General features: G+C 41.0%; 1 protein-coding gene across 5 annotated transcripts in view; it reads left to right on the plus strand.

Annotated features, from left to right (window-relative positions):
* The first annotated feature begins 499 nt into the window (after positions 1 to 499).
* The window catches only part of LOC106565619 (cell division control protein 42 homolog), a 35,652-nt gene continuing 20,598 nt past the window's right edge, over positions 500 to 15,553 (plus strand). For 2 of the 5 annotated variants that reach the window (XM_014132923.3, XM_082959282.1), the window contains exon 1: positions 500 to 579. The gene's annotated coding sequence lies outside the window, so the exon portion shown is untranslated. Of the gene's footprint in view, positions 813 to 15,553 lie in introns of all 5 variants that reach the window. The other 3 variants (XM_014132924.3, XM_082959283.1, XM_082959281.1) reach the window with 2 other exon arrangements.

Below are 15,553 nucleotides of genomic sequence, written 5' to 3' on the forward strand. Positions count from 1 at the left end.
ATCTGAGATTAGGAGCACTCCCTTTAAGAGTGTGCTCCTAATCTCAGCTCGTTACCTGTATAAAAGACACCTGGGAGCCAGAAATCTTTCTGATTGAGAGGGGGTCAAATACTTATTTCCCTCATTAAAATGCAAATCAATTTATAACATTTTTGACATGTGTTTTTCTGGATTTTTTTGTTCTTATTCTGTCTCTCACTGTTCAAATAAACCTACCATTAAAATTATAGACTGATCGTTTCTTTGTCAGTGGGCAAACGTACAAAATCAGCAGGGGATCAAATACTTTTTTCCCTCACTGTATAACATAGCAGGTGACTGCGAAAAGGCAGGTGTTTTCTTAACTTTCATTACCACATGGTAAAATAATTCCAGTATTGTACTATACTATTCTTACTACGGAAAAGATCAATGTACACTGTTATTGAAATGTAAATAATTTGTAGTAAATCAATAGCTACAAGTGATTTCTGATTAGCATGTCACGCATTACGTTATACGCAACGTGCCCCTGCACTTTTGACTAGAAACCCCCTAGCGCGAACCTGCCAACGCCCGCGCAGAGACACAGAGGATACGGTACGGAAAATCACTTTTTCACCAATCTTTTTTTCCCCCGAAGAGTGGTTAAAAACAGTGTTATTACTAGCATGTCACTATCAACGTATGTATCTGGTTGTTTACTTCATTGGAGATAAAATGCAACATTTTGTCAATCTCATTCAACAACAGCATCCGCTCGCCAGCCAGTCTACTGCAAACTAACGTTACTAGCTAGCAACAGAGGAAGCTGATAGCAAGCTAGGTCAACGGTAATCATTCATTTTCAATTAAATATTATATCTAAATGAGCTAACCGGTATGACCGGGTTCGTATGATAACAAATAAGGTTATTATGTATTTCTTCATCATTGACCGATAGCACTGTTGCTATTTGTTAACTTTGATAACTAAGTAGCTCGAATGGCGATGGTTGCTCACTGCTGAAAACTGCCAGGGAGAGTAACGTTACTGAGAAAGCCGGGAAAGAAAACTAAACGATGGTACCCAGAACACAGAATGTTTAATTATTTCAAGACAACGTAGTTTGTAAATGTAACGTTAATATTACCTAGGCTTGTTATTATTTTGCAAATTGTTGTGATTGTCGAGCATCTCCCTATCAATGTGTGTTAGAATTGTCATCAGACAGATTAGGCCATCGACTAGTACGACCCGTAACGTTATTAAGCTCGTGTCTTGGTATTAGATGGTAAACTGTACATCGGGGTGGTATATTGTTATCACCAAGCTACCAGGACATTATTCATCATTTACCCAGCTAAGTAGCAAAGACGTTCAGGTTGACATTCGGCCAACGTTTTGATGATGCTGCATTCCTGTGAAGTCCGGATGTTGAATCCGCACTAAAATGGATTGCATAGCTAAATAATCCAATAATGTTGGATATTGCAATAAAACAGACGGCGACTGACCTTCCATGCTAATTACCCAGACCAATTCTAATCAAGGTAGTTGGACTTGAGATCCATGCCATAGGAAAGTGTGTGTGTGGTAGTCTTGTGTAGAGCTGATTTCCCCCTATTACACCGTGCCCTATATAGTCAGTGCTGATTGAAAAGGGATCCAACTAAACATTATTGACTTTCTGTAGTACATTGATTTCATTTGCTTGGTGTACCAGACAGTACAGTGGTGTGCAGCAATTGTAATTTGCCTGTCTTTACTAACATGGACCTTTGATTGAAGGGTTGGTGAGCAGTATGTGAGTCTGTGTTTTTCTAGGTAGGCAGTAGGAAGGAAACAGGGAGGCTGTGAATGATCACTAAAGCCTTTCAGGGTGAGTAAATCCGGTGTAATACCAGACACCGCCTTGCAGATAGAGCTGGTTTTTGTAGCCTATTACTGCACAGCATTTAAACTGTAAGCCCAGAAGAGGAAGTCCCTGAAAACAATTGTACAACTACATTCTGTGTCCCCTGCTCTCTACATTTAAAATTTGTCATTTAACAGACACTCTTACACAGAGCAACTTACAGTAGTGAGTGCATACATTTGAATACTTTTTTCTTACTGTAGAAGTGCCATAGATATGAAAAGACATTGGTTTGCGAGGAAGGGTAGCCTAATTTCACATTTCTACTGAGTTTCTTGCAGATTTTTTATTACAGTGAACCCTTGCAAATACAAAGGGGTGGGATGGAGAATCTTCTCTTGAGACAGTCTTGGAATAGCTGAACACCCGCTAGTATTCGTTCAACATTAGATGTGTGTAGCCATGGAGACGGAGACGCTTTACACTTGGAGTAATGACTGCCTCAGCCTTTATCCACTCGTTTGTGTTTGTAGGCCAGGTCAGTGAAATAAGCTTATAGATACAGACAATCAGTATTGACAGTCAAACAGATTCAGTGTAGTCTGAGTCCACAGGTGAAAAGTCCACATCGCTTGGTGTTGGTTGGCAACTATTGGAGTTTCCTTTTAACAGTACATTTTATTGAAGATCATTTCCTGTAGGCCTATATCAAATGATGAACGGAAGTGTGTGTGTGTGGAACGCCGGGATCGGGATACGATCCTATGCTCTCACGGGTCTACGTACACCAAAGATGGTGTCTGTAACCACTAGATGGCCCAAACCCCAGGCCGTTGGGCCTACTTTGAGAGTCCATCCGTTTTGACTTGGCCGTGGCAGAATTTGCTGTAGCCGTCTCATGACATTTTGTTTGGTCCTGCTGTCATGCATGTCACCTATCTGGAAGTATGATAATTGTATTAGCTGTTAACAGTGTTGATTAGATACAAATAGACGGTGTCAGTGCAGGGTAAAATATGGATAGACTGGTAGACTGTCAGTGCTACTAGACAGACAAGGTGAGAAAAAACATTTTGCACCCTGCAGGCTGTGGGTTGAAAATGCACATAAGTCTAGCAGTGGGCAGCAGTAGGCTTAATGGGTCCCAGTTTTGTCTCGTAAACCGCTCAGGGTGGAGGGGCTAGATGTGGCAACGTTAGGACCACTGTGGGTTCTTCTCATGCAGACCACCTTAACAGTGCTATCACTCTTAACTTGGCATCTGCATCAACTCACCCCAGCCAGTGTCCAGCTGCCTGGAGCCACTGTAGGAAGAGAACACCCTGATCAATCTGCTGTGTCCTACTGGACCAGAACGATGGTCAGCCCCACATCCTTAGGGTGTTGTAGTATGGAAGGATGGGGTCCATCTGTGCATGACTAGTTTGTTTGCACACTCCTTTTCTTTCACTCTTACGCTCTCTTGCTCACGTGAAATATGACTCGCAGTCTTGCTTTCTCTCTCTTCCTCCCTTTAACTCACCCCCCTAGGAATGCCTTCCCTGTAGCTCAGTTGGTAGAGCATGGTGTGTGCAACGCCAGGGTTGTGGGTTTGATTCCCACGGGGGGCCAGCACAGAAGAAAAAAAAAATGTATGAAATGTATGCATTCACTACTGTAAGTCGCTCTGGATAAGAGCGTCTGCTAAATGACTAAAATGTAAAATGTAAAAGTGAATGGGCATGAGTAATTGACTACTTGCATACTAGGCTTGGGCGGTATACCGTATAATGGGGTATTTGGAAAAAGCCATGGGATGGATTTTAATTTCCGTCAACTATTTATTTGAAGTTTTTCAGTAAATGTAAGTATTTGTAGCTGCTGTAATTTAATACCTACAGTATAATTGTGAGATGAAGCAGATTGCATTCTTCATTTCATATGTCACATTACTTTACATTATGTAGCTTTTCCCCCAGAACAGTTGAGCCAGTCATGTGTTTGTTTGTAAATAGCACAACGGGAGACGGCAGGAGCTGTTGAGTCCATAGCATTCTATATCTATCGGCCGGTCTCTTTTGTGCAGCGCACGAGGTGATGAAGTTACACTTGTATGCAATTCGCAACTAAATGTTTGCCATCATATCTTTGAATAGCTTTCTGCCAGAAGTCAAAGAGCTCTGGATGAGTTATCTGTACTGGGGATCGGCATTTGACCTCTTGACTGTTTGCGTATTCACACATTTCACTCAATCCCTAATTGAGGTAACCACTAGGCTACCTCCGGCTAGGCTAAGAGCATTGGGCCAATGACCAAAAGGTCGCTGGTTCGTATCCCCAAGCCGGGGAAGGTGGGAGAATGTGCCGCTCTGCCCTTGAGGAAGGCAGTTAACCCCCAACAACTGCTCCCTGTGCAGCGATGACATGGACGTCGATTAAGGCAGCCCTCCAGTATTTCTCTGATTCAGAGGGGTTGGGTTAAATGTTGAAGACACATTTTGGTTGAATGCATTCAGTTGTGCAACTAACTAGGTATTCCTTTTCCCAGATAACAAATCCTAATTGCTAAATTGCCTTATATACAACTCTGGAAAGAATTGAGACCACTGCAAAATTATCAGTTTCTCTGGTTTTACTATTTATACAGTTGAAGTAAGAATTTCACATACACTTATGTTGGAGTCATTAAAACTCGTTTTTCAACCACTCCACAAATTTCTTGTTAACTAACTATAGTTTTGGCAAGTCTGTTATGACATTGACTTGTGTCATGCACAAAGTAAATTTTCCAACAATTGTTTACAGACAGATTATTTCACATATAATTCACTGTATCACAATTCCAGAAGTTTACATACACTAAGTTGACTGTGCCTTTAACCTCTCTCGGGCAGGTGGGACACTATCGTCCCACCCACGGTTCACACTATTCAACAGCCAGTGAAAAATCTGAGTGCCAAATTCAAAACCACAAAATGTCATAATTCACAATTCTCAAACATACGACTATTTTACACCATTTTATAGATACACTTCTCCTGAATCGAACCACGTTGTCCGATTTCAAAAAGGCTTTACAGCGAAAGCAAAACATTAGATTATGTTGGGAGAGTACATCGACACAAATAACCACACAGCCATTTTCAAAGCAACTAGATGCATCACAAATACCCAAAACACAGCTAAATGAAGCACTAACCTTTGACGATATTCATCAGATGACACTCCTAGGACATCATGTTACACAATACCTTCATTTTTTGAACTGATCTCTTTCCCTGGGTGACCAACTTCCCAGCCTTCTTGTTCGGTCTCTGTTCATCGTAGACGCCTCAAACAACTTTCTAAAGACTGTTGACATCTAGTGGAAGCCCTGGGAAGTGCAAAATGAACCCTAACTCACTGTGTGTTTGATTGGCAATGACTTGAAAGGATTACAAGCACCAGAATTCTCACTTCCTGTTCGGATTTTTCTCAGGTTTTTGCCTGCCATATGAGTTCTGTTATACTCAGACATCATTCAAACAGTTTTAGAAACTTCAGTGTTTTCTATCCAAATCTACTAATAATATGCATATTCTAGTTCCTGGGCCAGAGTAGTAGGCCGTTTAATTTGGGTACGTTTTTCATCCGGCCGTGAAAATACTGCCCCCTACCCTAGAGAAGTTAAACGGCTTGGAACATTCCAGAAAATGATGTCATGGCGTTAGAAGCTTCTGATAGGCTAATTGACATCATTTGACTCAATTGGGCCTACCTTCCAACTCAGTGCCTCTTTGCTTGACATCATGGGAAAATCAAAAGAAATCCTTGAAAAAAAATTCATCCTTGGGAGCAATTTCCAAACGCCTGAAGGTACCACGTTCATCTGTTCAAACAATAGTACGCAAGTATAAACACCATGGGACCACGCAGCCGTCATACCGCTCAGGAAGGAGACACGTTCTGTCTCCTAGAGATGAACGTACTTTGGTGCGAAAAGTGCAAATCAATCCCAGAACAGCAGCAAAGGATGTTGTGGAGATGCTGGCGAAAACGGGTACAAAAGTATCTATATCCACACTAAAACAAGTCCTATATCGACATAACCTGAAAGGCCGCTCAGCAAGGAAGAAGCCACTGCTCCAAAACTGCCATAGAAAAAGCCAGACTACAGTTTGCAACTGCATATGGGGACAAAGATTGTACTTTTTGGAGAAATGTCTTCTGGTCTGATGAAACAAAAATAGAACTGTTTGGCCATAATGACCATTTATGTTTGGAGGAAAAGGGGATGCTTGCAAGCAGAACACCATCCCAACCGTGAAGCACGGGGGTGGCAGCATCATGTTGTGGTGGTGCTTTACTGCAGGAGGGACTGCTGCACTTCACAAAATAGATGGCAGCATGAGGATGGAAAATTGTGGATATATTCAAGCAACATCTCAAGACATAAGTCAGGAAGTTAAAGCTTGGTCGCAAATGGGTCTTCCAAATGGACAATGACCCCAAGCATACTTCCAAAGTTGTGGGAAAATGGCATAAGGACAACAAAGTCAAGGTATTGGAGTGGCCATCACAAAGCCCTGACCTCAATCCTATAGGAAAATTGTGGGCAGAACTGAGAAAGCGTGTGCGAGCAAGGAGGCCTACAAACCTGACTCAGACCAGCTCTGTCAGGAGAAATGTGCCAAATATTCATCCAACTTATTGTGGGAAGCTTGTGGAAGGCTACCCAAAACATTTGACCCAAGTTAAACAATTTAAAGGCAATGCTACCAAATACTAATTGAGTGTATGTAAACTTCTCTCACACTGGGAATGTGATGAAAGAAATTAAAGCTGAAATAAATGATTCTCTCTACTATTATTCTGATATTTCACATTAAAATAAAGTGGTGATCCTAACTGACCTAAGAGAGGGACATTTTACTAGGATTAAATGTCAGGAATTGTGAAACTGAGTTTAAATGCATTTGGCTAAAGTGTATATAAACTTCCGACTTCAACTGTAGGTTCGTGTTTGGGTAAAATTATCATTTTTTGTTTTATTCTATAAACTTCTGACATTTCTCCAAAATCCCCTCAAGTATTGTCATTTAGAGCATTTATTTGCAGAAAATGAAAACTGGTCAAACTAACAAAAAAGATGCAGTGTTGTCAGACCTCGAATAATGTAAAGGAAATAAGTTCATATACATTTTTAAACAACACAATACGAATGTTTTAACTTGGGAAGAGTTCAGAAATTAATATTTGGTAGAAGAACCCTGATTTTCAATCATAGCTTTCATGCGCCGTGGCATGCTCTCCACCAGTCTTTCACATTGATGTTGGGTGACTTTATGCCACTCCTGGCGATTAAAATTCTAGCAGCTCGGCTTTGTTTGTTGGCTTGTGACATCCAGCTTCCTCTTGATCACATTCCAGAGGTTTTCAATGGGGTTCAGGTCTGGAGATTGGACTGGCCATGCCAGGGTCTTGATCTGGTGGTCCTCCAACACTTTGATTGACCTGGCTGTGTGGCATGGAGCATTGTCCTGCTGGAAAAACCAATCCTCAGAGTTGGGGGAACATTGTCAGAAAAGGAAGCAATTTTTCTTCCAGGATAACCTTGTTCGTGGCTTGATTCATGCGTCCTTCACAAAGACAAATCTGCCCGATTCCAGCCTTGCTGAAACACCCCCAGATCATCACCGATCCTCCACCAAGTTTCACAGTGGGTGTGAGATACTGTGGCTTGTAGGCCTCTCCAGGTCTCGCACCCACTGTGGCTTGTAGGCCTCTCCAGGTCTCGCACCCACTGTGGCTTGTAGGCCTCTCCAGGTCTCGCACCCACTGTGGCTTGTAGGCCTCTCCAGGTCTCGCACCCACTGGGAAATTTGGTGGAGGATCAGCAAGGCTGGTGAAGTACAGACAAGTAAAAATACTTTTGAGTAAATCCTTTACATCTCTTCCATTTAGAATTGGTTAACCAATTAGACTATAGCTAGACTATAACCCCTGTAAATATACAGGCTCCATATTGAAAATATGCATCATCATTAGTTTGATAAAGACTGAGTGTATTTTTATCATTAAGCCTAGGCCTACTCACCTAACGTACTAGGTGGCCGTAATTCATCACCATGCAGTGTTCAATGTGGAACTGTCCATTAGGACATTTCCAAAGAACAGGCAGAATAAACTATATCGAAGAAAACCCCTCTTTGAGAATAACTGTTCCAGATCCACATCACTTCACACTAGCAACTTTTATTACTTGGAAATAAAATGAGTGTCTTGACTGTAAGGACTCAGGAAATAATAATTTGTCTGCTCCAAATCACTTTTGTGAGTTGTCAGTAAGTGGCTTTGAGTTGTTGTGATCTAGCTGTGTGTGCTGACTGTCTGGTGCTTTGCTGTGCAGAACGGCTAAACAGATGACGTTATGCCTCCGTTTAAAGCCGCAGTGACCCACTGCTGGTCAGCGGACGGATGGAGAGCGATGGAGGGGTGTAAAGGGTTGTCTGTCACACTATTAATGCAGCTTTGCTGAGGAGTTTCCCCTGGCTAGGGGACAGACTGGCTCTCAGATCTGTGCAGCTCAGTCGACACCATGCGTTCTCTCCATTAGCCCTGCTAACTATTGTGATGAGAGGAGCGTGTGTGTCCTGAGCTCTGTCGTCTGCAGGCCATGGCCTTCCATACCCCCTAGTGAGGCTGTAAGCCCCCCCGTAGCCGTTGTGCCCTTGTGGTGAATATACACCTAACAAAAATATTAACATAACGTAATCTACTGGTGCCATATTTCATGTTTCCATACACAAAAAGCTTATTTCACAAAATGTTTCCATCCATTTTAGTGAGCATTTCTCCTTTGCCAAGATAATCCATCCACCTGACAGGTGTGGCATATCAAGATGCTGATTAAACGGCATGATCATTACACAGGTGCACCTTGTGCTGGGGACAATACAAGGCCGCTTTAAAAATGTGTACTTCAGTCATACAACACAATGCCACAAATGTCTCAAGTTTTGAGGGAGTGTGCAATTGGTATGCTGAAGAAACTGACTCCTCAGTTTCAGTCTTTTAATAAACCCCTTTTGTAGGAAAAACTCATTTTGATTGGCTTGGCCTTGCTCCCCAGTGGTTGGGTCTATGCCCACCCATTGCTACGCCCCTGCCCAGTCATGTGAAATCCATAGGTTAGAGCCTAATTAATTTATTTCAATTAACTAATTTCCTTATATGAACTGTACCTCAGTAAAATCTTTGTTGCGTTTCATATATTTTTTTTGTTCAGTGTAAGTGCTAAAGGTAATATGTAATACCTGCACTGAACACAAGGGGCGTTGTTTTCAAACCCCAATAATACTCTGTAATCCAAAGGTTAGCAATGCCAACAAGTATATGTAAAATCTCGTAGAGCATGCTAACTTAATGCTAATGAGCACACTGCAAACTTTTTGTACAGAGTCTGACCAAAAATATACAAGTAACTCAAATGCAACTGTTTGCTGCAAGCACAAAACAAATACCAGCCAGCAAGGCTCTTGATCCAGGAGGGGAAGAGTTAACCACTAGATAGCTAACTAGCTACTAAATTAGCAAACCGAATGCACAACTGCAGAGCATTTAGCACATTTTCAGGCAGTTAACAGGCAGTTAACTTTTAATAGTTTGAAGATAACTAGCTGGCAAACATTTAGCTGTGAATTCCATACTGTAATTAGATCACCTGGCACCTGCTGCACTACAGTGAGTGATTCACAAGGCTCGGGTCTCGTCTTTGTGTGCTTGAAATCAAACACCAAGTGACTGGGGACCACAGTAAGCGCCATAATAATGTAACGGGTGACATGAAGAATGCATGTTTTTTTTATCTCCTAATGCATTGCACAAGTTGACTGCAGGTATTTTACTTAAAGTAGCCACACATATTCAAATTTATAAAAAATAAACTTCTAAGAATTAGTTTCAACGGTATTGGCAGTGTTAAAATCATCCAGTGGCTTTTTCCAAATACTTATTTTTTTTTACCTCCCAAGACTAGTTCTGACCATAGGAATGGTAAGGGGATTGTTTTATAAAGTTGTCCACATATGCCATTGAAACCAATATTTCTCATGTTGTCAATTTTCTTTTGTTGTCCACCAGCCAAAGACACAATCCTGGTCATTTTAACATGTTTAAGTCTTTAGATCTTTCCGTCTCTGCCGTGAAACCACTTGCATTTGCGGTGCACTTTTGAGAACTGTGTTTTCCTGTTCCTGCTATGTTTGTAATATTTCTTTCACACACAGAATGAGAAGCTGATCAATGGAAGAGGCCAACTTTTGTACTATGGGGGATAGTAGATTCACATATGCTAGTGCTTTCGCTGTTTGTTACTCATCTTGTTGGCTGACAAAGTAAATGTGGACATTTCATTTAAGATCTTTAACATAAGCCTCGTAAGGACGCTCACCGTTGCATCCCCACTGTGTCGGTCTTCACTTGTAGCCTACTTCAGAACTGTGATGCCTGTGAGTACCCGATCAAATAACTGGCACTGGCTGATAAGAATTTAGATATCTGAGAGAGCCATGTGAGTGAGAGGTGGTTCGGAGCACGGCAATGGCCAACCGGGAGAAGAAAATTATTATATTCAGCCCAAGGGCACAACGGCCACTTTGGCCGCAAAGCATGGATTTTTTTCAGGGGACAGTACGGCCACACAAGGGGGAATCAACGGCCATGGCTGTCGCCGCCACTGGGAAATTCGAGGCCTGCATGTGACAGATTGAAATATCTGTTAGCAATTTAAAAAGGGAGATCTAAAGATGCAACAACTAGCATAGGTTGCTAATGTAACTATTGTGCCTTTGCCAATGAAAGTTGATTTCAAACCCAATAGAATGTGAGAAATGCTGGTTTAAATGGCATTTGAGGAAGTGTTATAATAATTCCCTCAACATGTATGGTCAGATCTTTGGCAAGGCTACTTTGAAAAAGGTAAGACATGCCTACAGGCACTGGTGTTTTTCTCCGTTCTGAATGAACCGTGCCTTGAGTGTGTTGACAGAATCAAGCCTTTAGACGTTAATTATCTTACATTATTTGTCAAACATGACTGGTGTTTGGCCTTCAAAGTATTTAACATCCCTTGACTTTTTCCATGTTTTGTTACATAGTGGTATTGAAATAGATCTAATTGTAATTTTCTGTCAACGATCTACACGATACTCTGTCCAAGTGGAAGAAAAATGTTAACATTCTTGGAAAATTAAACACTATCTTGATTTAGATAAGTATTCAACCCACTGTGTCAATGCATGTTAGAATGACCTTTGACAGCGATTACAACTGTGAGTCTTTCTAAAGGATACCGCATGCTCCCCAGCCAAAACTGTTCGGAAGGGTTTGCATATTATGACTCCTTTCTGGGACGTTTTTGTTAGGTTTGGACTAGGGTACAGATTTTTAAGGCTATTCGGACACATTTTTCTGTAGCCAAAGTCTACGTCCCTTCGTCGGTGATTGGTCAACGGTAGATATTCTTCAATAAAGTATGTTGTCGTTCAACAAGAGACTACTTGTTTTCCTGCACATTTTTTCATTGAGAAATAAAAACATCTTAGTTGTAAAATTGCGTGACTAAGATCTCAAATGTCATTCATTTATGATTTTTTTTCAAGCAAATGTCTTTTAAGAGTATGTGAGCTCACTGGTTGAATCATGCTGATACTTTAAGTCTAAGAGCTTTTGACACCCATTTAATATTTTCTAAGTTCTGCAAGCTCTACAGCATAGAAAAACATTCTGGACGATTCTGTGCTTTCAACTTTGTGGCAACAGTTTGGGGAAGGCCCTTTCCTGTTTCAGCATGACAATGCCCCCATGCACAAATCAAGATCCATACAGAAATGTTTTGTTGATCGGTGTGGAAGAACTTGACTGGCCTGCACGAGCCCTAACCTCAACCCCATCGAACACCTTTGGATGAATTGGAACTGCAAGCCAGGCCTAATCGCCCAATATTACTGCCCTTCATCCCTAATGTTCTTTTGACTGAATGGAAGCAAGTCCCCGCAGCAATGTTCCAACATCCAGTGGAAAGCCTTCCCAGAAGAGTGGAGGCTGTTATAGCAGCAAAGGGGGGACCAACTCCATATTAATGCCCATGATTTTGGATGTTCAAGCAGATGTCCACATACTTTTGGTCATGTTATGTATTATGTGACATAAGCAAATTTTGACTCTTGAACATATTTAGGCTTGCCATAACAAAGGTGTCGAATATTTATTGACTTGAGACATTTGAAATGATTAATTAGTATCATTTAAAAAATAATAATGCCACTTTGAAATTATGAGGTATTGTGTGTAGGCCAGTGACAGAAAATCTGTTTAATCCATTTTAAATTCAGGCTGTAACAACAAAATGGAAAAATTCAAGAGGTGTGAGTACTTTCTGAAGGCACTGTGTATATGTAATTAAAAGTCTCATTCAAGTTTGGCTGCAGTTTCTGGCACCTCCATGTCAGCTGTAGCCAATACGTATAGTCTATCCCCTACACTTTGACATGTAGGCTAATTATTTATATACATTTGTTAGGGCTGTCCCCAACAACAACAAAAATCTTGGTCGACTGAAAGTCGTCTGTTCTTTAGACCAATAAATTGGTCCATTTTTTTAAAACGTATATTCTTCCATATATAGACACACCACCCTATGTGTTTTTAGTAAAATCGCCTATTAGAGGTTGACCGATTTAATCGGCAGGGCGGATTTAAAACATTTTTTTTCATAACAATCTGCCTTTTTGGACGCCAATTATGGCCGATTACATTGCAATCCACGAGGAGACTGCGTGGCAGGCTGACCACCTGTTACACGAGTGCAGCATCAAAATTAATTATCCAACATTATTTGTCAAACATGACTGGTGTTTGGCCTTCAAAGTATTCACTGAGTATTCTTTTTCCACATTTTGTTACATAGTGGTACATGTGGGTGCAAGGAGCCAAGGTAAGTTGCTAGCTTGCATTAAACTTCTCTTTATAAAAAACAATGAATCTTTTCATAATCACTAGTTAACTACACATGGTTGCTATTACTAGGTTAACTAGTGTGTCTTTGGTTGCATATAATCAATGCGGTGCCTGTTAATTTATCATCAAATTACAGCCTACTTCAACTCCGCAAATGGGTGAGGGTTTAAGAAAAGCGCATTCGTGAAAAAAGCACAATCGTTGCACAAATGTACCTGATCATAAACATCGAAGCCTTTCTTAAAATCATTACACAGAAGTACATTAAAATTTTTTTTAAAAAAAAAGCATATTTAGTTCAAATAAATGAATGTTAGCAGGCAATATTAACTAGGGAAATTGTCACTTCTCTTGTGTTCAGTGCAAGTAGAGTCAGGATATATGCAGCAGTTTGAGCCGCCTGGCTCGTTGCGAACTCTGTGAAGAACTTTTCTTGAACCATTATCAATTATTAACTTGGGTCTGGCCTGGAGCTTGTGCTAGCAAACTTACAACATTGTATAAAATATTCTGGGTGCTCAGTTTCCTGCGCCAGTGAGCTTCGTACAGACACAGCTGTAGGCTGTTTGCACAAGGGCTTAAGAAGCAGTGTTTGACTTGAGCAGGAGCTCACCAGAGCTGAGTACCGGCACCTCAAATGTTCTACTGCTTCAGCTCCTGTTCCTCTTCTAGAATATTAGCTCAAAAGTATTGTGCAGCTCCTGCACCTAAATATAAACTGTACCAGCCCCCAAAATGAGTAGCAGAATCTATTTCAGGCCAAGTCAAGCACTGATAAGTAATCAGGTAGGCCTATTTTATGACGTTTCCACTGGGTCAGAGCATGACATTTTTCCCTTTCACGCGGTTATCAAAAGAGAAAGCTGGAAAGATTTTTAAAAAATACATTGGAACTATTGTAATTCTCAATGGATGTAAAAAGACTTCATTTACTTGCTATTTGAGGTGAAGAAAACGTTACCTTGAGAAGCTCCAAATGTCATTGCTGGTGGTGCGTTAATAAGCCAATGAGAAATACTATCAGATCCCCATATGGGCACATTTATATGCCAGCATTTGCGCGCAGTCCCGGTAGCATATCGGCTTACTTCTATGCGTGCGCATCCTTACTCAACATCGACAGGAACGCTCCAAACCAAAGACGATGACACAATGTGTCATCTCAGACAATGAAAATGGGAGGACTGGAATAATAATATTGAAATCCATTACCAAAGGAACAAACGTTGTAGATTAAGAATGAACAGTAAATGTGCTACTGGTGGTATATGTTATGGGTAATTGATATACACTTAGAATCAAAGCAAACAATTCACGCAATGCAAATAGTATGGGTAGCCATTTCATTCAAGGGTTTTTATTTTTACTATTTTCTATGTTGTAGAATAATAGTGAGGTCATCAAAACTATGAAAGAGCACATATGCAATCATGTAGTTACCCAGAGTGTTAAAGAAATATAAAAATATTTGAGATTCTTCAAAGTTGCCACCCTTTGCCTTGATGACAGCTTTGCACACTTTTGGCATTCTCTCAACCAGCTTCACCTGGAATGCTTTTCCAACAGTCTTGAGGGAGTTCCAACATATGCTGAGTACTTTTTGGCTGCTTTTCCTTCAATCTGCGGTCCAACTCATCCCGAACCATCTCAATTGGGTTGAGGTCAAGTGATTGTGGAGGCCAGGTCATCTGATGCAGCACTCCATCACCCTCCTTCTTGGTCAAATAGCCCTTACACAGCCTGGAGGTATTGGGTCATTGTCCTGTTGAAAACAAATGATAGTCCCACTAAGCGCAAACCAGATGGGATGGCTTATCGCTGCAGAATGCTGTGGTAGCCATGCTGGTTAAGTGTGCCTTGAATTCTAAATCAAATCACTGAGTGTCATCAGCAAAGCACCGTCACACCTCCTCCGCCATGCTTCACGGTGGGAACCACACATGCAGAGCTCTGTTCACCTACTCTGCGTCTCACAAAGACTAGCAGTGGAACCAAACATCTCAAATTTGGACTCATCAGACCAAAGGACAGATTTCCACTTGTCTAATGTCCGTTGTTTGTGTTTCTTGGCCCACAGCAAGTCTCTTCTTATTATTGGTGTCCTTTAGTAGTGGTTTCTTTGCAGAAATTTGACCATGAAGGCCTGACTCATGCAGTCTCCTCTGAACACTTGATGTTGAGATGTCTGTTACTTGAGCTTTTAAGCATTTATTTTTTGCTACAATTTCTGAGGATGGTAAATGTAATGAACTTATCCTCTACAGCAGAGCTAACTCTGGGTCTTCCTTTCCTGTGGCGGTCCTCATGAGAGAGAGTTTCATAATAGTGTTTGGTTTTTGCAACTTCAAGAACCTTACAATGTTCTGCATTGACTGACCATGTCTTTTCAAGTAATGATAGACTGTTGTTTTCTTTGCTTATTTCATCTGTTCTTGCCATAATTTGTGGAATTTCTTTCCTTATTAACTTTTAACAAGGCACACCTGTCAGTTGAAATGCATTCTAGGTGACTACCTCATGAAGCTGGTTAAGAGAATGCCATGAGTGTGCAAAGCTGTCATCAAGGCAAAGAAAGGGTGGCTACTTTGAAGAATCTCAAATAAAATGTATTTTGATTGAACTTTTTTCTGTTTCTACATGACTGTTATTTCATGTAGAAAATAGTAAAAATAAAGATGACCCCTTGCATGAGTAGGTGTCCAAACTTTTGACTGGTACTGTATGTTTGTTACTGCTTGTTTTAGTCAATCTCGGTCGAC

Source organism: Salmo salar, chromosome 12, assembly GCF_965601325.2.
Source record: "Salmo salar chromosome 12, fSalSal1, whole genome shotgun sequence".
Taxonomy (NCBI): Eukaryota; Metazoa; Chordata; class Actinopteri; order Salmoniformes; family Salmonidae; genus Salmo; species Salmo salar.